General features: G+C 44.1%; 1 long non-coding RNA gene across 3 annotated transcripts in view; it reads right to left on the bottom strand.

Moving 5' to 3' along the window:
- LOC136145776 (uncharacterized) overlaps nucleotides 1-25,185 on the bottom strand; it is a 59,948-nt gene extending 34,763 nt beyond the window's left edge. For all 3 annotated transcript variants that reach the window (XR_010658850.1, XR_010658848.1, XR_010658849.1), the window contains exons 1-4: nucleotides 25,121-25,185; nucleotides 5,021-5,128; nucleotides 3,255-3,487; nucleotides 2,366-2,429 (exon numbers count right to left, since the gene is read on the bottom strand). This is a non-coding gene — a long non-coding RNA (uncharacterized lncRNA). The remainder of the gene's footprint in view (nucleotides 1-2,365; nucleotides 2,430-3,254; nucleotides 3,488-5,020; nucleotides 5,129-25,120) is intronic.
- Nucleotides 25,186-27,016: the final 1,831 nt, after the last annotated feature.

Consider the following 27,016-nt stretch of genomic DNA (forward strand, 5'->3'; position numbering starts at 1 on the left):
CTCGTGCACATGCTCACCCCTACTGTTTCAAATCCGAGTCTTGCCATTTGGAATAATGTAGAAGCCCGTCTCGATCTTAATTTTGCCCTCTGATCTTCCCCACTATGATGGTATGGACTGGGTCCACATGCAAAGCTCATTGGTTCCTTCCTCTACTGACCCTCATTTTAGCGTCCCAGGAAGAGTCACACTCTCATGTGGTACCCAGAACCTGTCTGGGGCTGTCTTTTTGGGCTCATCTCCCATCACTCTGCCCTTAGAATTTCAAACTCCATTTCACTCTCCATCAGTATTGAGCTACGTAGACTCCTTTTACATTTTACTTCTTTGCTTTGTCTCCTTACATATGCTGCTTCCTCTGCATAGGAGCCTTTCCTCCTTGTCTGCTCGGCAAAGTCCACTTCATCTATCACAACTCTTTTCAGGTGTAACTTCTGCAAAGCTTCCCCCCTACTCTCTCTCTCCTTCATTGCTGACTGCTTCTGTTAATATTTCTATGGATCCAGCTCTTGCAGCATTTGGAGTGTCTGCCTCTCCACTGATATTAATAAAAACTAACATTCAGCAGTTACCAAGGATTAGGAACTGCTCTAACCACTTTATAATTTTGCCTTATTTATTCCTCACAATATCGATCTGGATTGAATTGCTATTACTATTACCCCCATTTCACAGATGAGAAAACTGAGTGAAGCCACTTCTCTAAGGCTCCATGACTGGATAAATATAATAAATACTGAACACCCACCCTTACAGATGGAATCAAGATGGTTGGAATGTTGGGAAGCCTTTCGACTTCTGTTTTCTTTCCCTTCTGCTTCTTTTTTGGTATGATTGGAGGAAAGACAGCTGCGTGTTTGGACAAACCACGTATGGCTCCTAATTCAAATTTTACAGTCTTCCTGGGTCCTGAGGTCAGAGGCTAAAATGAGAGCTCTTGATCTCAGCTTTTCTAGCTATAAGCCGGTAGGATTGCTAGATTTAGCAAATAAAAAAATAGGATGCCCAGTTAAATTTGAATTTTAGATAAGCAACAAATACCTTTTTAGTATAAGTGTTTGTGTACATGCTAAGTACCTTCAGTTGTGTCCAACTCTTTGCGGCCCTATGGACTATAACCCGCCAGGCTCCTCTGTCCATGTGATTCTTCAAGCAAGAATACTGGAGTGGGTTACCATTCCCTCCTCCAGGGGATCTTTCTGACAAAGGGATCGAACCGGTGTCTCTTATGTCTCCTGCATTGGCAAGCGGGTTCTCTACCACTAGCACTACCTGGGAATCCCCTTTAGTGTAGGTATGTCTCCAATATTGCATGAAACATACTAAAATTATTCATCATTTCTCTGAAACACAAATCTAACTGGATGTGTTATAATTTATCTGGTACCCCTAAACTTGAGGTAACATTACCTCCCTGGCTGGGGGGTCCCAGTAGTCACTAGAGGGAGGGAACCTGGTCTCATTCTGTACCCGCTTTTTGCCAAGTATCTGGCATTGAATTCTACATTCATGAATTTAATCCTCCTAATAACCTTGGGTGGGTGGGTTGGTAGCTATTAGTTGCTCTATTTTATAGATGTATTTTCTAAGTAAGAGTTATCATTTACTGGCTTCTTATAATATCAATAGGGCTTCCCTTGTAGCTCAGCTGGTAAAGAATCTGCCTGCAATATGGGAGACCTGGGTTTGATCCCTGGGTTGGGAAGACCCCCTGGAGGAAGGAAAGGCAACCCACTCCAGTATTCTGGCCTGGAGAATTCCATGAATTGTATAGTCCATGGGGTCTCAAACAGTCGGATACGACTGAGTGACTTTCACTTTCACTTATGTATCAATGAGACAGATTAAAATGGATATAAATTCTTTGACATTCCTTTCATTGAGAGGTGGGGACTTATGTCTATTCCCCTTGAATCCAGAGAGAGTAGTGGTATGTTACTGCTTTGACCAACAGATTATGGTTCAAAGGACACTTCCACTTTTTGTCTCTTGGAACACTCATTTTGGGGCAAACCAACTACCCTGATAAGGAGTCCAGTGACTCTACACCACCGTGTTGTGAGGAAGCCCAAGCCAAATGCTGAGGATCTGGAGGATGAGATGCCATATGGAGAAGGTGAAGTGCATGGGAGTATAAAAAAGTCATCTTGAAAAAAAAAAAAAAGTCATCTTGAAAGTGGATCCCCAGCTAATTCCATGTGGATCATAGGTGAACCACCCAGCTGAATCTTTCCCAAATTCTTGCCTATAATATCATGTGCAAAATGAGGTGGCTGCTTTAAACCACTGAATTCTGGAGTTGTTCATCAGGTACCAATAAACAATAGGACTGAACCCAAGACCACTGAATGAGTTCTGGACATACCATTTATTAGCTCCGTGACCTTGGTCTCTATTTCCTTGTCTGTAACGTGGGGATACTTTCCAGTCTGTAAAAGAAGCAGTTGAGGCTCTGAAAAGCTTAGTAACTTTCTGGAGGTCACAGAGCTAGCAAGAAAATCTGGAAAAGTCCTCATGTACCCAACTTCAAAGCTTGGCTAATATGTCTCCATTTCTTCCTCCTTCACACTAGCTTTGAAATCTATGCCTCAGTTTCCCCATCTGTAAAACAGGGATGCTAATAATTCCTCTTTACAAAGTGTATTAAAAAAAAACCAACATGTCAAGTGCTTAGCTTAGGGTCTGGCACATAGTAAGCAGCCAGTAAACATTCACAGCTATTATTATTTTATTATCTCCTCTGCCAAGGCTGACAGCAAACATCTATTCTGTGCTTGCCTGCTTCCTCTGGGTCTCTAACTTGTGGGAAGCCTCATCAGAGGGCATCTTTAACCGAACAATCCAGAGTGCTACCTCTTAATATTTAATGAATTCCTGAGACTCTCGGAAAGCAATGTGAGAAATATCCTGTAAAAATCTATTCATGTTAATAAAATACCACCCAACAGGTTGGCCATTACCAAGCAATTCAAATTTTCAAGCAGGTCAAATAACTCCTTGCAATGATTTGTGCGGCTCCCTTCCCCACCCACCTTTCTTCATTTTTGGGGAAGCGTGTATTATTTCCATGGTGAAGGTGCTGGACCTTGGGCTGTCCTCCCTCCCAATTCCAACCAGTGGTTTCAGACACTAACGAGGTGTTAGTGTTCCCTGCTCATCCATCACAGATGTGTGAACTTTGAGCTCCAAATAATAGCTGAGAAATTCAAAGTTGGCTGCCAAAAAACAGACCTTTCCAAAAGGAAATCTCTTACCTTTTCTGGACTTTTTTTTTTAATATGTATTTATATGGCTGTGTTGAGTCTTAGTTGTGGCACGTCAGCTTATTTGCCCTACGGCATTGGGATCTCAGCTCTGGACCAGGGATCGAACTTGCATCCCTTGCATTGGAAGGCTGATTCTTAACCATTGGACCACCAGGAAAGTCCCTTTTCTGGACTTCTTAAGGTTGATGGAGGCAGGACAGGAGGAAGCAAAGTACTGTTCCCTGATGAGAGAAGAAATTTCATGTTTTCCCTGGTGGTTAATACATGTCAGGACCCACAGTAGGTATCACCACATGCATCCCTTATAATATCTTCAGAATAAGACAGAATGGCTTTATGGACTCATTTGCCAAATGGAAAAATAGAGGTTCAGAGAAGTGAAGCTCCTTACCCTAAGGTCACACAGCTAAGCAAGGGTAATGTCAAAACTGGAACCTGGGTTTTTAAGATCCTGAAGCCTCCGACGGTTATTAACTAGAGGTGCTTTTCAGAATCTTCTGGGGAGCATTTTTGACATTTGCGTTTTCAAGCCTTTTCTCTCTCTCCTCTCTCTCTCCTTCTCTATCTCTCTGCTTTCCCCTCCCCTCTCCTCTCCTCTTTCCTCTGACATGTCACTTTTGGTCACTTTGCATGAATCCAAGTCCTGCTATATGCCCACGTTACACACAGGTAAGGGCCTTTGGGCTTCCCTGCTGGCTCAGGCGGTAAAAAATCCGCCTGCAATGCAGGAGACCTGGGTTCAATCTCTGGGTTGGGAAGATCCCCTAGAGGAGGAAAAGGCAACCTACTCCATTATACTGGCCTGGAAAATTCCATGAACAGAGGAGCCTGGCAGGCTCTAGTCCATGAGGTCGCAAAGAGTCGGACACGACTGACCGACTTTTACTTTCAAGGTCCTTTGGTCAAAAACTACATAAGTCAATTTCAGCTAGCTAAGGAAAAATAAAATTTATTTGTTAGGATGACATGGAGGTATCTCAGGATGTCAGCATACTGGACAATAAAGATGCAGAAAGGAAGGGAAAAAGGCAGCTCTGGGGTCTGCACCGGGGGAGGTTCATGGACCTTTACCCCACCATGCTGCCACTGTCATGCCTTGCCTCTCACTAGTTATTAGTTTCCGGAAAGACTCTTATTGGTGACTGTCCCTGGACCCGATGAGCAAGGTCATGTGATGCATCACCTAGGGTACACCTGGAAGGAAGGCAAGATGTTTCCTCCAAGGAGAGAATCACCAAGACGCTAGCATTCACTTCAAAAGGTGCCCACAGGCATATACCGGGCTGCTGGGATGGAAGTGAAAGTCTGCCTTCAGGTTCATGAGTATCTGGCATAAAGGCAGCCACAAGGTTGGGTTTTAAGCATCTGGGGTCACTGTTCATTCATTCAAGCAAAAGCATATGCAGTTTCCAAAATGCAAGCTCCTTCAAGTCCATGAATATGACTCTGACTCAAGACTGTGACTGCTGGACCTGACTTACAGCCTGGAGTATAGCTGGTACTTGTATTAGTTAAAGCATGCTAGGTTCTTCTGGATTTATACCACTTAACTTATACCATTTAAGCATACCACTTAACATCTGTATCTTTTCTTTTTCTTTTTTATCCATGAATCATGTGGAATCTTAGTTCTCCAACCAGGGATCAAACCCGTGCCCCCTGGACTGGGAATGTGAAGTCTTAACCGCTGGACCACAAGGGAAGTCCCTAACCTGTGTGCCTTAAATTAACAAATATTCATTTCTCATGCATACTTCCTGTCCATTGCAGTCACTCAGGGGTCCATACTGTCACTCAGGGATCCATGCAGTCACTCAGGGATCCAAGTTGAAGGAAGTTCACCATGTGGAGTTCTTTGGTTTCTGCAGCAGGACAAAATAAACTATATAGTATTATCTAGGGAAGTTTCCTTGCAGCAACATATGTTACCTCTGTTAGTATTTCTTTGGTCACAACTAATCACATGACTCTTCCTAATTGCAAAGAGGCTGGGAAGTATAGATGCCTACAGGCACACCAGTGATAAAAGAAGTATCTGTCACAGTAATCAACTAGTATTTTCTCAACACCAATAAAAGGCTAAAGATAGCTGACATTTTTGAGCCTTTACTATGCCCCACACATTGGACTGAATGCATGATTTATCAACTGTCTCCTTTCATTCTCACACCAACCCTAGGAGTTAGTGTGGCTATGGTTCCTATTTTACAGATGAACAACTGGAGACATAGAGAACTAGGTCAATTACCCAAGTTTACACATACAGAAGTAGAGGAAAGAGGCTTCAAACCCAGGCCATCAGACCCCAGAGCCTGCTCTCAATAGCAAGTTACCCATTTTAATGACTAGGCGGGCACACTGGCTATTCACAATACCCGGAGGCAGAATGCTGCAAGTATGAAAGAGGCCAGGGAAGCAAGGGTGAAGAAGAATGGGGCTGGCTTTTCCCCAAGGAGAATGGTCATGGAATGAACTGGATGGCTGGTGAGTCAAGGTCTTTGAGCTGGATCTTTGGTTCTTACAGAAGAACTCACCAAGCAGATAAATGAGAGAAGTATATCTAGTGTGAGAATGTCGACTCCACCTGGTCAAGGATTTGCCATGTTCACTGCTGCATCCCCAGTGCCTAGACAGTGTCGGGCTAATACAGAGACAGGACTCTGGCAACACAGAATCTCAACTTAGTACACGCTCATCAAACACTTGCTCTCGGTGAACCATGAATGGAATGAAATCCAGCGTAAGCTCTTCTGAACTCCAGGTTGCGACTGTCAGGGAGAGAAGGGGGAGGTCGAGCCATGGCTAAGCAGGGTGCAAGAAGCTGTCTTTCTAGAAGAGGTGTGGGGGCTTCCCTGGGGGTCCAGTGGTTAAGACTCCACACTCCCAATGCAGGGAGCCTGGGTTCTATCCTGGTCAGGGAACTAGATCCCACATGCCTCAACTGAGAGTTTGCATGCTGCAACTAAAGATCCCACATGCCACTACTAAAAACATCCCGCATGCTGCGACTGGGGTCTGGTGCAGCTAAACAAACAAACGTAATTTTTTAAAAGCCTCTGGAAGAGGTGCAGTTTACAAGAAAGGCAATCTCAGATTCCTGGGCAGGTGTCTTTCCGAGCTCGAAGAAAGCAAGTCAGACAGGTCCCAGGGGCATCCTGCTCTGAAGGCGCAGGGTTTGGGAAGCACCCAGATGTTTCTGATCATGACTGAGCTGGGGGTCTGCCCCGTCAGTGTCCTCCTGTTTGGGAGACAAGAACAGATGAACAGAATGCGGAGGATGGATGTGAGCAAATGTCATGCTTGCGCAGCAACTGCCGGAGGGCCACTGAGACGGGAGACTGGGACTTTATCTCAGTTAAAACCCCACTGAGTTTTTCCCAGATTAGAAAGGAGGCTTTCTTTTCTTTAGAGGCTTGTTTTGCTAACATTTGCCTTCTCGGCTGGTGACATTCTATAATAATGGTAATAAAAAAGGGAGTGGTGGTGGCTATCTCCTAACCTCTTTTTTAATAAAGGAATTTTTATGACATCATTTTAAAATATGATCTGGTCATTGGGTCACTGGACTTTGAGAGTCTTCCCAGGAAAATTAGTTGCTCTCATGTTGGTGTCTTGATACACAGTCCTCTTTTGGCAGGTCTCTTATGGGTAATGTAACAGATTAAAAAATGTGGTTTTAATTACACATTTAACAAATTAAAAGCCCATGCATGCCATCTTCTGAGCCTGATTTCTCAGACTCAAACCTTTTGGACCTGTGGTCCTTCATGATCTGCTTTCAACTGGGCCATACCCAACAGCCCATGAGCTGGACACTAAACTTTTGTTTAAGCTGTTCTTTTTTTTTTTTTTTTAATGTCTGAAAGCTTCCTCTCTCTGTCTTTATATATGTCGCCTGGCAAAATCATTACCAATCTATCTTCCATGTGTGACTCAGCTACCATCTCCTCTGAGCAGATGCTTAACTAAAGGTGAGGTGACAGAATCAAGAACCTTAAAGCCAAGCTCCTTCTGTCACTCCACATCGCAGAAGAGTAAGAGAGAGAGAAAAGCAGAAATTTGATGGTGGTTTTCTCATGATGTCACCTAACAGTACGGAGCCCCATGTGCCAGGCACTGCGGATGAGGTTGGTTGGCATGGAGTGACCAGACAGCAGGGTGACTTGGGATATCTTGCACTCAATGTCCCAGGGCAGTTATTTATTGTGCCACCTTTCCCTCTCAAATTTTCCTGGTTTACAAGAAGAACTGCAGGTTCCCCTGATTTTTCAGCAATAGCTTTGTGAGGCAGATGCTATTACTAGTCCCATGTTACAACAGAGGAAACTAGGATTCAGAGAAGTGACGTGACTAGCCTAAAGTCACACAGCTAGGAGGGGCTAGAACCCAAACTGGAATCTTGACAGAATCAATCCCTATCATGGAAGGTAGACCACTCTTCATCTCCAACAATTAAAGAAGAGATGGTGACTGTCCTTAGAAACCTGGGAAACATCTGGACACCCTGAATGGCTCTATAGAAGTCAGGGTTGGATTTGATCCTTTTATCTATTCATTTAATATGTGGTTATTGGGCATGAGCTTGTGTCAGCACGTAGGTGCAGAGTAGTGAGTCTGCACGTGCGCGCGCACACACACACACATACACACACACACACACACACACCCTCTCTCTTCCCTTAGCAAGTGTGAATTCTGGAGGGGAAAATAGGTAAGTGACAGCACTGATTACCCTACCAGAGCTTTCTCATATACTCCCATTTAACTTTTAAAAAGAGGCTGAGGGACTTCCCTGGTGGTCTAATGGTTAAAACTTCACTTCCAGTGGTGTGCGTTCGATGCCTGGTCTGGGAGCTAAGATCCCACATGCCTCATGTCCAAAAATCCAGAACATAAACAATATCACAACAAATCCAGTAAAGACTTTAATAATGGTCCACATCAAAAATAAATCTTAAAAAAAAAACAAACAACAACAAAAAACCACCAAAGGCCTAAACTGGCCTCTTTCCAGACAAATCCATAATATTTGGGAGCTTACAGAATAATTTTTTTTCAGAATTTTTTTTAATAAAAAGTGTTGAAAACAGTAAACATCACAAAATTTCACACTTAAAAAAATCACTCACTTTTTAAAATTTCTCTCAAAAAATTTTTTTTTGGTGGCTGTGCTAACACACAAACCCAGGCTCTTCCATGGCAAGAACTGGGTGAACGCAGTAGCAATCCTTTAAATGAGAATTATACTCTAGAGCTTCGCAGAAGCCCCATCTGGGTCACAAGAATCTTTATGTCACCTTCCTGGTACCTAAAAGGCGTTTTAATTTACAATTTCTGTTTACATGTAGCTTCCTCCCTAAGTTTTCTTGTGGACTTTATTACACTTAGGTTTTAAATATACTTGTCTAATGAATTTCCTGTTTATTCTTAATCTGTTGAATTCTAGGTATTTCTTTATATGTATCTGTATCTATATCTATAGCTCTGTTTTTAAATACCTCTGGATTCTAGGTATTTTTTTTTTTCATAGCTCTGGTATTTTTAAAAAAATTACCTCTGTTTATGCTGCTACACCATATATGATGCCCAAGGCAGACATCACTAATCAATCAGGACCCTCCTGCCCAATGAGCCCAAAGAGGCTCCAGTGGTCACTGCTTTCCCCATACAGCTCCAGGCAGCCACTACTAATCAATCAGGAATGGCATATTCAATGAAACCCATTTATTTTTACTATCTTTGTATCTACTCAAATGTCTTAAAGGCTGAGATGTATATTTGATTCTTCTTTATTTATCCCCTGTCCCTCAAGGCAGGTCTAAGGCTGAGACTTTCCTAGTGTAGCAGGGGAATTAACTGTTCCATGGGAGGCCAAGTCTGAGCCCATCTGTCTGCCCACAGGGCTCTCCTTATCGGGCTTTGGAAAAGGGGCCAAGACTCCTGAAGGGAGGAGAGGAGAAAGAAGAAAACAGCTCCAGTTAAGTGTCCCTTTCTCCTTTTCTTCCCTCTCCTCTTGCAAAAAGAAAAGAACAATATCAGCCAGCCGAAAGCTCATTAATGCACTTGACCTTCCGAAAGAAAATTAATTCCAACTTCACACCTACCGGCTGTGTTGCTCAGCTTTGTCAAAACGTTGGCATCATTAGAGAGGAGATGACATGGCTGGAGGGCACCGAGAGTCTGCCACCTCCCCACACTGGGCTGAGTGAGTAGGAGCTGGCAGGAAGCACGCGGAGGCGCCGGCCCTGTCAGCTTTTCACTGTGGATTAAGCTCTCTGCTGTTGGCTCTGGAAATTGTTATCACTGTCGAGCTGCCCCAGTGATTCTTACCAGGCTCCCTGACAGCACAGGCCCACAGAGGAGCAGCCTTGAGGGCCTTCTGTTGGAGGGAAGGCAGATTGTGTGTGTGTGTGTGTGGGGGGTGATTGTAGGAGAATGTGTGTCTGCATGTATCAATGTCAGTGTGTATGAACATGGGTATGTGTGTGTGCACATGAGAATATGGGCATCTGTGTGTGTGTGTGTCAATGTGCATGCATGTGCATGTACGTGTACAACTACACTCAAGTGGGGACCTAAAAGGGCGTGCTTGGGTATCTGTGCCTGTGTGTGTACATTTGTTGTTCTTTAGTCGCTAAGTTGTGTTCAACTCTTTTGTGATTCCACAGACTGTAGCCCGCCAGGCTTCTCTGTCTATGGAACTTCTCAGGCACAAATACTGGAGTGGGTTGCCATTACCTTCTCCTGGGAATCTTCCCGACCCGGGGAACAAACCCACATCTCTTCCATCTCCTGCAGTGGCCGGCAGATTCTTTACCAATGAGCCACCTGGGAAACTTGCATGTACATTTAGGTGGATACAAATGTCATCCTATGCATTGTGAGTACATGTGCCTTGCCAAATGCATACATACATATGCATAAGGGGACACATGTGCAAACATGTTCAGAATGTGTGTGCTCATGTATACGTATGTGAACAAAGCATAGAGAATAGGTGCAAGTTTAAGGGTGCAACTGTGAACATGTGTGGACACGTCCACATTCACATGTACAGGAGAATGTTTTCAGTGCTACAAGATCACCCACAAGTGCCAAGGCAGGTCTGAGTATGAGCAAATCACAGACACTAAATCCCTCTCTGCTTTTTCAATGACGCTATTTGATATTGAAAAAAGTTAAGGGAATTATGGTGACAAATTCCAGGACTTCTTAGATTTTTTAGACTCACTTTGATTTTAAATGATTATTTTGAAGTTTATCAGAGCTGAACAGAACATGATCTTTACATTGTTTGGAGCCTAATCTGGCCCCACTGAACACATGGGCTGTGAAACACTGTACATGAAAATGTGTACGTGTGTGTCTGTGTGTGTGTACATGCAAATCCTCATTTGTGTGAGTATTCATATAAGAAGTAACTGTTGCCTGTGTAGGTGGTTCTCCATGCATGTTCTTGTTCAAGTTTCAGTTGAACTTATATATGAATTGGAAATATATGCAGTGTTTCATCTGCATCAGGTACCATTTCAGGAGCAGGAGGGAGAGAGAGAGAGAGAGAGAGAGAGAGAGAGAGAGGTAAAACCCTGTTTGTGTCCTTGAGAAGTTTCCTCTTATTTTCCAATTGTAAATATTTACCAGTAGATCCTCAAGGCTCTAGGTGGAGTTGGATTCTGAGGACATGTCCAGGCTCATCAAGAAGCCATTATTGATTAGTGATGTCTGCCACAGATGTGGGATATGAGGTTTGTAGCAAGTATGTCATTTATTTGCCAGAGAATCAGAATATCACACCTAATAGAGCTCTTTGTAACCCTGGGTTTAATGTCTTCATTTTATACCTGGGTAAGCCATGGCAGAAAAGGAGAGGGAGTTGAAGCAGCACTGAGTTTACAGTGAAGGAAGCGAGGAGCCTAGGTTGCAGAATTTAAGGAGCACTCACTCTCAGGTCTGTGCAAATGCTCCCCTCACCTGCCTGACCCTGAGAGTGAGTGCCTTCATAAACTGTGTGCCCTAGATGTCTCATTTGTTTCACCTTAATCCCAGCCCTGGCTCAAAGTCACATTAAAAGAATCACCACATGCTCAATTTGGAGACAAAGTTCAGTGACTCTATTTACAAGCACTTGTCTGACTGAAAGTAACAGAAATCAACTGAAGCTTAAGAAAAATGGGAATGGGGTGTCTCAAAGAACCCAAGGGCAGAGGTTTAAGTAGGGTGAAGAAAGGTCTAGAACTGGGACCCTGGACAGAATTTGATCTCTGTTTCTCACACTAGCTTTCATTATTTTTTCTGGGCTGAGTGGCTTTCCCTGCTCCACCAGTTACCAATTCTGTGATCTGGGAAATTTTCTTGCTTTCTTCACCTATATAATGAGAGTATTATTCATCACTTCCTTACCTCCTTACCTGATAGGATTCTAAGGCATAATATATGTAAATCATCCAAGTGGCTGACAGAGTAAGTGGTATCAGTCATCATCACCAACCTCATCACCACCACCATCACCACTGTCTTTTGTCTCTTCCTCCTCACCATCACCATCATCGTCTTTGTTATTGTCATCACCATCATCATTACTAACACAATCATCAACACCACCATCACTGCTCCATGGAAAAACACTCTGATTTGTCCACACTGGGCTAAATCTGACCCAGTTAATTATGGCCACATTATATATGGAACTTCTGGAGCCAGTCCCTGTTGAGTGTTGGCAGCTGGTGGTTAAAGGGAATGAACAAGGCAAATGCTCCCAAGTTCTGAGGTATTCTCTGGTTTGGTTTTGTTAGAATAGCACTGAGGACAGTGGGGGGGGGGGGGGGGGGTTCTCTGCTGTTCCATTTGGATCTGTTATTCAACTCTTCCCCTTACCTGCTGAAGAGCTCAACAATGGTTCAATCTGCTCTACAATCATTCTTGCCCAGCTGCAGGTTTTGAAGTTTAAGTCTACTAATTAGTCCATAATTGATTCTAATCTAGGGGATGCCATTGAGTCCACTGGATCCAGGGTAGGTAGGATTTTGTGATGCAGGGGTGGCAGGGGTGAAGGGACAGTAGAACCAGGGAAGGTCTGAAGCTCTGGATATTGCTGAATCTTGATGGTAGTGGGGGAGAGGAGAAATCCCAAGTAGAATGAGGACCCAGAAAAGGAAGATGGCAACAGAATGTGGAAAGGAGTCTTGAGTACAGTGGCTTTGTCTGATAGAAAAGAAGAAGAAAAAGAAGGAAGAGGAGGGGAAGGGGGGAAGAGGAAGGGAAGGAAAAAGAAAAAGAGGAAGAGGACGAAGGAGAGGAGTGAACAAAAGAATCAGTAGCCGTAGCTGATGAGAAAAAAGTATAAAGCTGCTGCTGCTGCTGTTGATACATCAATGAAACTGATAATGATGAACATGAAGATAAGATGTTTCTGAGCGACACGCAGCCTCGGGGAAGCCAAGTTCTAATTAACACAGACTTCTGGAAATGGCCTCTTTCTCCATCATTATGCTCGGATCTGTAATGCACACCTGCCGTCTGCACCATCCCCCAGGTCCCCCTCACCCAAGAAGAAAAGAAAGAACCCTGAGGGCTCCCCTCGACAACTTCAGAGTTCTGGTTCAAAGGAGGGTGCTTGGGCTTAGAGAGCTCTGCCCTGTGGTGGAAAGGGGGCTTTGAGGGCAGCTGGTAAATCATTTACCCAAGTGGCTGGACAGAGGAAATTGCTGATCCCATATCACCAACCCCTGGAGGTGGAGACGGGGCCCCCATAACACAGGCTTGTCCAGGGGTGGAAAACAGGGTAGTGGCCTTGCTTCCGATGCTGATATGCATAAATCTCATTTCTTTTCTCCAAGAAAGCCATGGAGACAGTAACTAAACTAACTTCCATGTATTGAGGGATCATCATTTACTGGGTGTTGTCTTCTGCTTTTACGTATCTTTCGATCTTCACATGAGCACTATGAGAATGTTTTTAATTCAGTTGAAGCTTATGAAATTGCTGACATTCAAACATTGCTTAAGTATAAAACTGGCCATTTCATATGATTCAATCTATTATTATTGTTGCTACTGGAATCTCAGAGGGGTGAAACAACTTACCCAATGTTACCCAGCTCCAGTGTTAGGCTAAGCTCCTTACCCTGATCAGGAAATTCACATGTCCTGGATACTATTACCGCCCCAGCCTCCATTCTTAGTTGCTTCCCTCTCTCCCCTTCGTTGAGCCTCTGCTTCCTCACTTGTAACTGAGGCTGTGACAAAGAAACTGCCCTTGGCTAAGCATTTAGTAGGTTCCAGCACTGTGCTGAGTACACTACCCTTGTCACCTGATTTTCTGCTCCCAGCCCCGCTGTGGCACAGGAACTGCTCAGAGCCGATGCATGCATAGGCCTGAGTTCTGAGTCTGCATATAGTAGAAGCCCAGGTAATGTCCGTATTCTTACGACCCCTCTTTCAGGAGTCACAGCATCAGAGCAGGAGGGGAGAGTACACCCTGCGACCAGGAATTAAGCCACCCTCCTCCTGGAAGCCACATTCTCTTGGTCAAGCGAACACGTGCCAGGCACACAGAGGTCCCTCCTGTGGTTTCATTCCTGGGAAGTGAGAGGTGGGAGAGAAAGGCAAGTCTTCCAGATATCTTATCGTGAAACACTGACACATTTCCCTTGCAGACGTGAATGACCCCTCACGGTGGGTGAGTTTGACGAGATGTTATGCCAGATCCCCTTCCTACAGCACCTGTCTGGGAATGAAAGGAGGGGTCGGAAGGAAGCAGACACTTGTCTTGCACTTTTGGGTTATTCGGAGCACTTTGTTCTATTGTTGGTTCTTTGGTCAAGCCATTCCTTTGCTAACCATACAAGTGAATGGTGTATCACTGTTCTAGGCGCATTCAGGAGCTTCTGATCTCGCCACTTGCAGATTTGTGTGTGTGTTTGACTCTCTGAAGGCTGTAGCTTCAGACGGTCCCCTGGCAGCCACTCTGCCAGCAGCTGGTCTAGCTCCCTCCCTGTATGCTGTAGGTGCTTCGATGCTGATGGGTGAATTAGATTGTGTTACACTAAGGAAGGAATGGAATAATAACACCTAACAATGTAGGAGACATGGGTTCGATCCCTGGGTCAGAAAGATCGCTGGAGAAGGAAATGGCAGCCCACTCTAGTATTCTTGCCTGAAAAATCCCTCGGACAGAGGAGCCTGCTGAGTTACATTACATGGGGTGGCAAAGAGTTGGAGATGACTGAGCGACTGTGCACACACGAAAGGAAGGAATGACTACCCGCTCCAGTATTCTTGCCTGGGACAGGGAAGCCTGAACATGGACAGAGGAGCCTGGTGGGCTACGGTCCAGGGGGTCACAGAGAGTCAGCCACGACTGGGTGACTCACACGTGCACGAAGGAGAATGGTACTGACCTCTGTGTGTTCTCATCCAGGCACACTGGAGGCACATCGAAACATCCAGATGAATATCTGTCAGCTGGAAGTGAATTGGAGCATAGACGTTCCCACTTCTTCCCCAGTCTGGCTGGGGTTTGGGGAGAGGCGGGGTAGGGCCTGTTTTTATTTGCTGTCGCTTTGGTTTGATTTTCACCATATCGACTTCCCTGGAAGGGAAGGGGCCCCTCAGGTGAATGGCGAGGAACCCCAGATCAGGCCTGGCTTATATTCTCATAACTTTCTCATATTACCAGCTCTGGATACCACCGCACAGGCCACCTCATTGTGTAAAAAAGTCCCCCCAGATTCCTGCTGGACCGTGCGACCATCCTAACTTCCCCCAAAACAAATCCCCCAAGCATAACCGCCAGGCATTCCCTAAAGTGAGTGACCCTCAGGCACACAAGAGGTGCACCAGAAGCAAAAAATAATAGACTGCCTTCATTCTGCCTGAGGCCCGCGATGCAACGCCATAAAGCATATGATTTAGGATATTAAATGCCGTTGGTGATGAGAACGTCGTGTAAGATTTGCTTTGCGACGTCTTTCTTCTCAAAGTGTCATTAAAAATGATTTATAGGGGAGCCTGAATCTAAGAAACAACACGATTAGAACTGAGGGTTGGGGAGATCGGGTTTCCCAGGCAGTCTTGCCATGCTGTCCCAGGGAAGAAAAGTCTGGGAGCAGGGCTGCAACCAAGTGTTTCAAAGTCGAGTGCACGCGTGCAGAAGGAACACGGGCTCCCTGCTGAGGGGAAAACAATGAAGCCTTGTGGGACACTGTAAAGTGCTTGTTTCAAAAGGTGAGTTCCAGAGGGCCAACCTGAAGGAGGCTTCTTTGCAGAAGCCTGGGGAAGTGAGGTTTCACCCAAGACCACACTGGCCACTCTTCAACCTGGACTTGATGTGCTACTGTCAGCTTTTTACATAATAAGAACGTAAAGGTCTCATGTGTCGTTTATCTTTATTACGTGCCTGGCACTTGGCGCAGCAACCCTAGGAAATCAAACGCTATTGTTATCATTCCTATTTCACAGATGAGAAAACCGAGGCCCAGAGAGGTCAAGTATCGCTCACAGTTCACAGCTGGCATGAGAGGATTCTAACACAGGCAGCTAAGCTCCAGAACCCAGACACTTAACTCTTCATATCCACAGAGTTGTAACTTCTAATTTAAAGCTACACCAAATATCCCTTTTGCTTCACTTTGTCCATATCTCTGTCTCCCCAAAAGTTGCCTTTAAGTAAGCAACTATTAGCTGTTCCTCTGGGGGCTTGCTCTATGTTTTGCATGATCTTCATTACAATTCTGCCAAACTGGAGGTGCGCTTGACCCTATTCAATAGAAACTTGAGGAGTAAAGTCCCACATTGAATAAGTAGCTAAGTAGGGAATAAAATCAAGTTAGCCTGATTCCAAAGGAAACCGGTTTGCCTGGTGGCTGTGTTATGCAAAACATCACAAGGTGTCATTTTGGGGCCTGAGAGTTAGTATGCTTCTTATAGATCAGAGTCTTCTAATCTGTAAGAAATCTCTAAGAAATCATGGCAGGGTTTAGAAAAGTGGGTTCGGGGCTGGGAGACCCTCTACAGCCTGTCTACTTTGAGCTCTGCGTTGCCTCTGCCTGGTGGACCAGAAAGGTTGGGCTTCTCTGGTTGGGCTAGTTGTTTGAGGACAGCCTTCACTATCTCACAATTATGGTTTTATTGCTGTTGTTACTATGGTATGTTAGAGCAATTTTCCCTTATAGAAGTCTCCATAAATGTTTGCTGGATGAGCCAAATGAAGAGAGATTATGAAAGAAGGAAACATTTGAAGCAAGGAAAGAGAAAAAGAGGAGAAAAGCAATTCATCCAAAATTGCAAATCAGAGAAACAGCCACAGACTTGTTTTGTGTTATCCGTTTGGTGTTTGCATCAGTCACGTTAAGTGCATGATTACTGTACCATGTAGTAACATAAGTTACTGAGCAACAAATAGCCTCCACATTTTAGGAGCATAAATAACATTTACTTTTTGCTCTTCTAACATGTTCACTGTGTTTCTGCCGGTGGTGGGGTAAGTGGTGGTTCCTTTGCTGGTTTATTACAGTAACTCAAGAACTGAGGCAGAGTTCTTATCACTTCAAGTACTCCCATTGTAACTGAGGCAATGAGAAGAATCTGGAGGGGATGCTGCACTGGCTTTTATACTTTCCACCTGGCAGTGATGGGACAGTTCATTGGCCACAACGAGTCACATGACCGTGCCCAACTTCAAGGTCACATCCATCTTGTTCCTGGGCAGGGCCACCTCCAGAAATATTTGGCAAACGGCACCAGGGAGAACCACAGAGTTTATGCAGTTTTTGGCGGTGGTGGTGGAGTCGCTAAGCCGTGTCCAACTCTTGCAGCCCCCTGGACTGTAGCCTGCAGGCTCCTCTGTTAATGAATTCTCCAGGCAAGAATACTGGAGTGGGTTGTCATTTCCTTCTCTAGGGGTGATCTTCCCAACCCAGGGGTCAAACCCAGGTCTCCTGCATTGCAGGCAGTTTCTTTACCGATGGGGCTACAAGAGAAGCAGTGAAGGGCAAACACTTTGTAACCAGATTATTTCTATGAGTTCAGAGATCTAAGAACTGGGGAGTCTGGCAGCACTGACCCAAGCCGTGGTGGCCCTTAGAAGAGGTATACATGCTCCACGTTGCTGCTGGCCCCACCTGGCCCACTTCACTCATTTTGGTTAGGTGCCTGGCTCCTGGGAGCATTTGGCGTGCAGACGTCTGGTTCGGAAGGATGAAAAGTGCCGCTCTGAACTCACTCTGGCATTTCATTCCCATCACCAGATGCCCTTATGATCTATTCCCATCCCAGAGATAAATAACGCTAATACCCTGGAGGTGCCTTGCACAGTTCAGGGATAAGACCCGCTGGCTGTAGTGCTCAGGCTGGTTGGCAACAGCAGGATTGCCTAAGCCTGTGAAGGGCGTGTCCAGGGGAGTCATGAAGTTGGGGGAGGGAGTGTGAGTCTGTAGAAGGAACTGCAGAGCCCACGCCTCTGGTGAGGGGATGTCCAGCTAGTGGGAGCTAAGGCAGGCAGATGCTTCTCCTGGGAACCTCCTATTTCCTTTGAGCTGCTGCTGCCCATACAACTCCTCTGGGTTCCCCGCAGCCCCATATGAAAGAGGTGTGAGAACCTTTCTGTGCAGTCAGCAGCTTGGGGTTGAGTTAAGTGTTGTGTTCTCACCCAGTAGGGGCAGAGGGACTACAGTGGGAAGATGTAAGGTTGTACTCAGCAAGAGAGTACATCAGTCAGGGTGGTGGTGGTTGCTGCTGCTCAATCGTGTCTGACTCTTTGTGACCCCGTGGCCTGCAGTCTGCAGGTTTCCCTGTCCTTCACTATCTCCCAGAGCTTGCAAAACCTCATGTCCATCGAGTTGGTGATGCCATCCAACCATTTTGTCCTCCGTCATCCCCTTCTCCTCCTGCTTTCAGTCTTTCCCAGCATCAGGGTCTTTTCCTATGAGTCAGCTCTTCACATGAGGTGGCCAAAGTATTGGAGCTACACCTTCATCATCAGTCCTTCCAATGAATATTCACAATTAATTTCCTTTAGGATTGACTGGTTTGATCTCCTTGCAGTGCAAAGGACTCTCAAGAGTCTTCTCCAGCACCACAGTTCAAAAGCATCAATTCTTTGGCGCTCAGCCTTCTTTATGGTCCAACTCTCACATCCATACATGACTACTGGAAAAACCATAGCTTTGACTAGGTGGAACTTTGTTGGCAAAGTAATATCTCTGCTTTTAATATGACGTCCAGGTTGGTCACTACTTTTCTTCCAAGGAGCAAGTGTCTTTTAATTTCATGGCTGCAGTCACCATCTGCAGTGATTTGCAGGTTAGATTATGTTGCCGTAACAACCTCAGAATCCCAGTGACTGAAAACAACTAGAGATTATTCTCACACACTACTTTCACTCACTCGACATATGGATCTTGGATCAGCAGGACCCAAGCAACCTTGGCTCCATTTATGGTAGCCACTTATGGTAGGATAATGAATTATCCGTCATCTTCAGAACTGTCATTCTCCCTCCTAAAGTCAGAGAGCTCTGGAGGGTGCCGAACAGTTAATCAAATCTCCTGTCCAGAAGTGACACATCTCTTCCCCCCTTCTTATGCCCCATTCAGGTACTAGGGGGCCAGGAAATGCAGAGATTCAGATATATTTGGTGAACAAATTTGTGAATGACCACCACATTGGGAGGAGAGGCTATTGCTTTAATAACCACTACTACTAAAAAGACAGTATTAGACAAGGTTTTAAGTGTCATCAACAATTCAATGCATCCATCATCAAGGCCACCAGGCCTCTGTACTTGAGGGTCCAACTGTGAAGAACACCATTCCCTCTCCTCTGATATGCTTCTTCTCATCATGCAGGCTAACTGCCATCACCTGGTAGAAGGCCTTCCTGATCACTCTGTCTCAACTGATTTCTCTTTGCAACTGCCCCCCCCCCCATCCCACCCCCATCCCATGCATCATGTTTGAAAATTTTTCTTTCTAATCCTCATCACTCTCTGGGCTATCTTTCAAAAAATTCATGTGTTTATATATATATATATATATATATATATATATATATATATATATATAGTCTTTGTTCATTCTCTCTCACGAGAATGCAAATACCATCAAGGCAGAAATGTGTGGTGTTCTTGGCTATATTCCCATCATCTTGGGTAATGGCTAGAACGTGGCAGGTGCTCAAAAAAGCCCTGTGAAATAAATTAGAAAAAAATACATGCTCCCTAAATATGCATGAATGAATGTAGGAACGACTGTGACTAATAGAACTCGTACTTTTCTACTCTTCTCATTCACCTCGCCAGGCAAGCATTAGGATCAGTCCCATTCTGCAGAGCACTGAAACTCAAAGAAGCAAAATGGTTTACATGAAACCTGAACCAGAAAATGGCAAAGTTTATATTTAAACCAGGGCTTGCTGAAGCTTCTGCCATTTCTGTTGGACTGCCCTGGCCCTCAAAAGGCAGCTATTTATGAAGCCTCCAGGGTTTTAGGCCTGGGGCCAACCGCCAAGGTGAGGGGCTAAATTCTAACCCATGGTCTTTGTCTTCTTTTCAGTAGAATTCCTCTTTACTTGCCTAAGGTTTCAGTGATTCCATTTTTTTAATATTTGCTATATGGATAGTAGAAGGTTGAAAGGTGAACCTCTAGAAAGATACATCCACATCCTAACCCTCTCACAACCCGTGAATGTGGCTTTATTTGGAAAAAAGGGTCTTTTTTCTTTTTCTGGTAGAGAAAAAGAAAACTAGGGAAGGGCAAACATTCAGAAACTAAATGAAGAAAGGAAAAAGTGATTAACTGGAACAAATGCTGAGAGGTTTGATTAAGATGAGGCAATGAGAACTGACGACAGATCTGATAGGATGTGTGGATGTTGGTAGAGGGGGAAAAGGGTCTTTACCAATGTAAATACGGCTTCCCTGTAGCTCAGTTGGTAAAGAATCTGCCAGCAGTGCAGGAGACCCGGGTTCGATTCCTGGGTCGGGAAGATCCTCCGGAGAAGGAAAAGGCAACCCACTCCAATATTCTTGTCTGGAGAACCCCATGGATGGAAGAGCCTGGCAGGCTACAGTCCATGGGGTCGTAAGAGTTGGACACAACTTAACGACTAAACCACCACCACCACCAATGTAAGTAGGTTCAAAATCTCAAGGTGTGGACTTTGCTGGTGGTGCAGTGGTTAAGATCCTGCACTTCCATTGCAAGGGAGTGGGTTCAATTCCTGGTTGGGCAACTAAGGTCCTGCATGCCATGTGGCGTGGCCAAAAAATAAAATATAAAATAAAATAATAAATGTTTTTCAAGAAAGTAAAAAAAAATAAAAAAAAAAATCTCAAGGTGGACTCATCCTGGACTACCCAGGTGGACCCTAACCTCAAGGACAAGTGTCCTTAGAAGAGAAGGATGAGAAGAAGATGATGACACAGACACAGAGGAAGATGGAGGCAGAGGTTAGGGTTACATAGCCATGAGCCAAGAAAGCCAGCAGCCACCAGGAGCCAGAGGTGGCCAGCAAGCCTTCTCCTCTAGAGCCTTTGGAGGGAATCCAGCCCTGCTGACACCTTGATTTTGGACTTCTGGCCTCCAGACTAAGAGAGAATAAATTTCTATTAGTTTAAATTAAAGCCACCAAATTTGTGGTTATTTGTTACAGCAGTCACAGGAAATTAATACAGGTTCATATCTCAGACATGATAAAGTTGTATAATTTGGACACTGGATTGTATTCATTAGAAATATCAGAGCTCCAGTCCTTTGCCCATGTCCTCAGGTGCCCCTTGCCCCATGCTCACTCATGTTTTGTTGTCCTGTGCCTCCATCCAAGACCATGGTCAGGCAACCTCATAACAGACCTGGTACTGACTATGACAAAGCCCTTTGTAACCTTCCCTGACAGTTCACACATACTCCCTCCCAGGTATCTGTGCTCTGTTGGAGTCTAGCACTGGACCCACAGTATAAGACAGAAGCAAAGTGCAGAGAACTTAGTATACGGTGACTGTTTTGAATCCCAGCTCTGCTGTTCACTGAGTCTTGGTTTCCTTTTCTGTAAAATGAACTCAATCTTAACTTCATGGAGTTGAGATTAGGCTTCAGCAGGCAAGTGTATTTAAAGCTCTAAGCAGAGTACTGGCATTCAATGCATGCTTGCAATTATTGCTATTATGGGACCAATTTGAGAAATATAATTATTGGAGAGCTATGTGAACTCATCCGGCTCAACTGAGTTTAATAAACTCTGCTGAGATGCTGTGGGGATGCATGGCAAGGTAGGATGCTGCATGTGCTCCGGAAGAAATGACTGAGATGCTCATCATAAAGTAATTACACTGGGTTAAACGGTTTGGCTTAAGGAAGGGCAAGAGCTCTGCCAAAATAGCCAAAGAGACTGTCTAAGGGGAAAAATCTGAGTTAGAGTCCAGTTCAGTAAAAAGGAAAAGGCCACATCTTAGATTAAACCTCATAAGAAGCATATAGAGAGTAAAAGTACTTCCATATTTCTGTTCAACAAACCAGATGGCAAGAAATGTAAAATCAAGCTTATTAGGAGAAGACAGAAGAAACACATTTAAATGACTGTTTTCATCTATGCACAGCATGACATTGATGAAAATGCGAATTACAGTTGTTAAAAGGAGAATCTTTCACCAAGAGATGTCTTCGGTTACACGGTTCAACATTCTTCTTTTGGTCTAACACTAGAAGCAGGTCCATGTGACATGTCAGTGTCTCGATCAGTCTTTGAAAATTAATGGTTGAATCAAAGGCTGTCAGAAGGCCCTCTTCTCCTCTTGGCCTTTAAAAGAAATATATTAATTTGCACATCACGTCATTCCCTGGCATTCCAGCTGCCATCTACCATTCTCCCGTGGAAAAAGAATTATCCAAAATGCCCACAAGTGTGAGCATCACTGTCATTTCTAGTTGGGTTTTGTTTGTTTCGGGCAGTACATGTCCAGACTGTGTGATATGGATTCAGTGCCTTCTCATTAATAAAGCCAGCCTTCAGCATGTGGCCGCTTCCATTCTCGCCATCCTCGGCACTATTCAAAGATGCTTTCCACTCCTCTGATTGGTTCACATCGACCCTCCAACCTCATTAAGCTGAATCCCGTCTCTCTTCTCCCCAGGGGGAGGAGAAGCACGCCAGCCCTTCATCTTCCCCATTCCTCTTCCTCTCCACAGGCTGGGACAAACTCTCTGGAGAAATTCTCTTGTGTCAGGCATTGCAATCACCAGTTTCCTCAAGCAGAGTTCTGCCTGAGATGATGGGGGTGTGTTTTTCATTTGAAATGAGTCCACATCTGGGACTCACTTAACTTGATTTGGGAAGTCCTGTGTTTCTGATCCAAAAAAACAAAACAAAATTTTCTTTTGGTGAAAATAAGCCTGATTTTTTTCCCCTTTCGGTGTGGATTGATTTGTCTTCCTTTAGATTTAGCTTAGAAGGAAAGAAAGAAGAGAAGACGAGACAGAGAGAACAATGAACACTGAATCGACTTGGCTTACGGACTGCCTTTCCCTGCTGGCTGATGAGGCCTTACGTCTGTGGACTGATTGAATTATCCACTTCCATTGAAAGGGAGAAGGCAAGGATGGAATCCTCTTCCTGATTGCTGTCCCTTTGGGTTTCCTGCCCAGAAAAAAGTGGTGCAGGCTGAAGGGAAGGCTATTAGAAACCACAAAGAAGAAAAATCAACTTGTGTATTGGCTAGTCTGAATTACCAGGGTATATATTCCGAACTTTATTCCATAGCAACTGCAGAGCCCTGGAGGATATCTGGATATCAAAAACATGCAATGAGCCCCACCCCCTAATGCATCTCTTTACTAAGATGTATAGATGATGCACCCAATATGAGAGAATCAAGTGTGAAAATCAAATGCATATGGGGGATGTGAAATGACATACCGAGATGATGATTTAACATAATAACAAAATCATTGTCCCCTACGAGAATAACTGTAATTTAAAAAGTTAGCTAAACCCTCTACTTAAATTTTTATCTAATTTACAAAGAATGAGTGCTATGTATTTTTTCACTATAGTTTCTAATAGCTACATCCTTTATATTAAATTTTCATTTAAATTTCCAAAGAAATGGGGCTTCCCAGGTATCTCAGTGGTAAAGAACCTGCCTGCCAATGCAGGAAACATGGGTTCTATCCCTGGGTTGAGAATATCCCACATGCCAGGGAGCAACTAAGCCTGTGTGCCACAACTATTAAGCTTGTGCCCGACAGACCGTGCTCTGCAACAAAGCAAGCCACAGCAATGAGAGGCCTGCACATCGCAACTAGACAGCAACTGCTGCTTGCCACAGCTAGAGAAAAGCCTGAGCTGCAATAAGACCTAGCACAGCCCCCCAATAAAGGAATTTCTTAAAAAAAATTCCAAAAAAAGAGTGACACATGTTCTTTTAATGTAGTGGTTCAGCTGGTAAAGAATCTGCCTGCAATGCAGGAGACCTCGGTTCAATCCCTGGGATGGGAAGATCTCCTTGAGAAGGGAATAGCTACCAGCTCCAGTATTCTGGCCTGAAGAATTTCATGGACTCTATAGTCCACGGGGTCCCAAAGAGTCAGACAGGACTGAGCACCTTTCACAAAGCCCTTACTTAAAATTTTAATTTTCCAAAAATATGCCTAGTTTTTAAAGAAGTTCACCTAAAGTGGACATGTACCTATAACTCTCAGCAACTAACTTTTGATTAAAAACACACACACACACACACACACAGAAATATCACACATGTGAGAAAAAGACAGACAGACACACAGACAGACACAAAGGCACACATACACATTTTAGGTATAATCTGCCAAAACCGTGCTTGTCAAACTTCCCACACCCAAAAAATCATGGATAACTTTTGAGTATGATATTTATGTATTACTGTAGCACACGATAATTATTTACATTTTTTTTATTAAGACTGTATAAGCACAGCAAAGGGGGGAAGTCTGGAAATACACTACAAGTTCTGGCATCAGCCAAATCTGTGTTCAAATCACTGCTGTATCAGTGACTACCTCTATAATCTAGAAAAAGTTAATCAATCTCATACAGATAATAACATCTACTTTATGGGCCTTTCCAAGGGTGAAATGAGCTAAGATACTTAACACAATAACTGCTGCTTGATACATTTTTAAAAATGATTATTTCAGAATCAGAATTATGATTAAGCATTATGAAATAAAATCACATATTTAAGCATTTAGTAGAATTCCTGGAACTCAACAAATATTCAATAACTTTTAAGGACCTGGCCAAAGAAATAATCAACCCAGACATTCTTGAGTATGTTTAAGGGAAAACAAGGGTGACATCAGCAGAAGCCTATAATTAGGACAGGAAAAAGCAGTCTTTAAGTTTCTTCACCAAGAGAGCTGAATTTGACTTTTGTGGCAGAACCAAAAATTCAAACTGAGTTAAATCAACTTTGGGAAGAAAATCAACCAGATACCATGTCATAAAGACTCTCCAAACGCTTTTAGCTAACATTTGTTAAATGCTTAACGTATATCTGGCTGTGGTTCCAAGCTCTTGACTTCTATTAACTCAGTTAACGCTCACAAAAGCCCTATGACGCAGGTACTGTTATTAGCCAATTTTACTGGTGAGAACGCCAGAAAACACAAAAAAGGTCAGTTACTTTTCTGATACCACACTTGGCTACAGTGCTAGAACGGGCCCAGGAGCCTGAGTTTAAACATGACCTTTACTTCCTCTCACATATCTTCTCTATGACAGATTCCAGCCAAAGAAAGCCCTCTATCTAAAGATAAAAGACGCAAATACGGTAAATCGGCATTCTAAGTAACTGAAAGGAAGAAAAAGAAATGAGAACTTACCTGGGAAGCCATTGTGGAAACGCGGGTTGGAAGCACCAGCGTAAGCATCTGTCAGAGTGGCCAACAGGAATGCTGCATACTGAATGGCGAACAAAAAGGTCCAATAGGAATGCTCCATACTGAATGGTAATCTAAAAGGTCCAATAGGAGTGCTGCATACTACCTGGGTCAAATCAAACCAATTGAATGATCTCTTGTAGAACTTTATTTGAAAATCCTTAGTGACTGAAAAGAAGGTTGCTTATTTGAGCTCAAATATCTGTTGTTAAAATGGCCTCCCTGGCTCAGTGGTAAAGAATCTGCCTGCAGTGTGGGTGGGGCTTGGTGGGGGGCGGTGTTTCAATCCTTGGGTGGGGAAGATCTCCTCTAAAAGGAAATGGCAACCTGCTCCAATATTCTTTCCTGGGAAACGCTCCTGGAGTTTGTAATTTGAAAACTTTTTCAACTATGTAATTGAATTTTGACAAGTGCTTTTGAAAGAGAAGTCTAGGTTACCATAAGAGTGTAAATATCTGGATGTGATATTCAAAATATTTAACAACCAGTACAGGCTACCAACAGCTTCCCTGGTGGCTGAGTGGTAAAGAATCTGCCTGCTGATGCAGGAGAAGTGGCTTCAGATCCCTGGGTCAGGATGATCCCCTGGAGAAGGAAATAACCCATGGCAGTGTTCTTGCCTGGGAAATCCTATGGACTTAACAGAGGAGCCTGGAGGGCTACAGTCCGTGGGCAGGGGTCTCAAAAGAGTCAGACACCACTTAGCACACAACTTAGCAACTGAACAACAACAACATAGCCTACCAACAGTTATGACTGATACAGGGCGCAAATAACTCATATGCCGGGTCAGAGTAGGTCCCTTTCGGGTAGGGCTAAGCTGGGCAGCAGAGGACGCAGGGAAGTCTCTGGAGAAAGTGAGTTTAATTTTTGTTTGTTTGTTTAGTCCCAAAGTTGTGTCTGACTCTTTGTAACCCCACAGACTACAGCCTACCAGGTTCGTCTGTCCATGGGATTCGCCAGGCAAGAATACTGGAGTGGGGTGCCATTCCCTTCTCCAGGGTACCTTTCCAACCCAGGGATGGAACCTGTGTCTCTTGATGGTGATTCCAGGACTGCAGGTGGATTCTTTACCTCTGAGGCACCAGGGAAGCCTTTTATTTTGATGTAATTGTAAAGTCACATGGAAGAAATAAGACAGAAAAAGCCTGTGTACACGTCACCTGGTTTTCCTCAATGCTGACATCTTTCAAAACTACAGTACAGATCACCACCAGGGAGCTTAAATAGTTTTGAAAATATTAACCTGAGTTTTGAGTGAGTTCTTCATGATCACAGAATGGAAGTTAGAGTTTACAAAACGGGGGGAAAGTGAGTCTTCTTTCCTCTGTGTCTTCACACACACATTTCTTTGTGGAGTCATATATTGTTACAGCGGCTTGCATGTCCGTTCTAAAAATTTGATAAATTTGAAAACATTATAATCTTGCCTGTGTGTGTATTTTTCCGTTGTACAGCATACTATATCTATATCTACATTTGTGCGCCATGCTTATTTTGTGTAATATCTTGGTTGAGGACCAACGTCACCTTATGGCTCATGAGGATGTTTCCCATCTCCTGTGACAAACTCCCATGGCTGCACATCGACTCCTTACTGCATAGACCTGCCTGATGGAGTGAAGCTAGTTTCCTCCCAGGGTCTAGAGAATCACCATGGGACCTACTGATGTTCTCAAAATCCTACATTCATTCTCCATTCCCTCTTTAGGACTTTCCCCAGGCCCTGCAGGTCTTCTCAAACAGCCAAGGCAAGGCAAAAAGGAGGGATAGGAGATAGCTATTCTTGATTTTTTTTTTTTTTTTTGCTCCAATTTGCAAGAGACAGCAAGATGGAAA

This window comes from Muntiacus reevesi, chromosome 13, assembly GCF_963930625.1.
Source record: "Muntiacus reevesi chromosome 13, mMunRee1.1, whole genome shotgun sequence".
In the NCBI taxonomy this organism is placed as follows: Eukaryota; Metazoa; Chordata; class Mammalia; order Artiodactyla; family Cervidae; genus Muntiacus; species Muntiacus reevesi.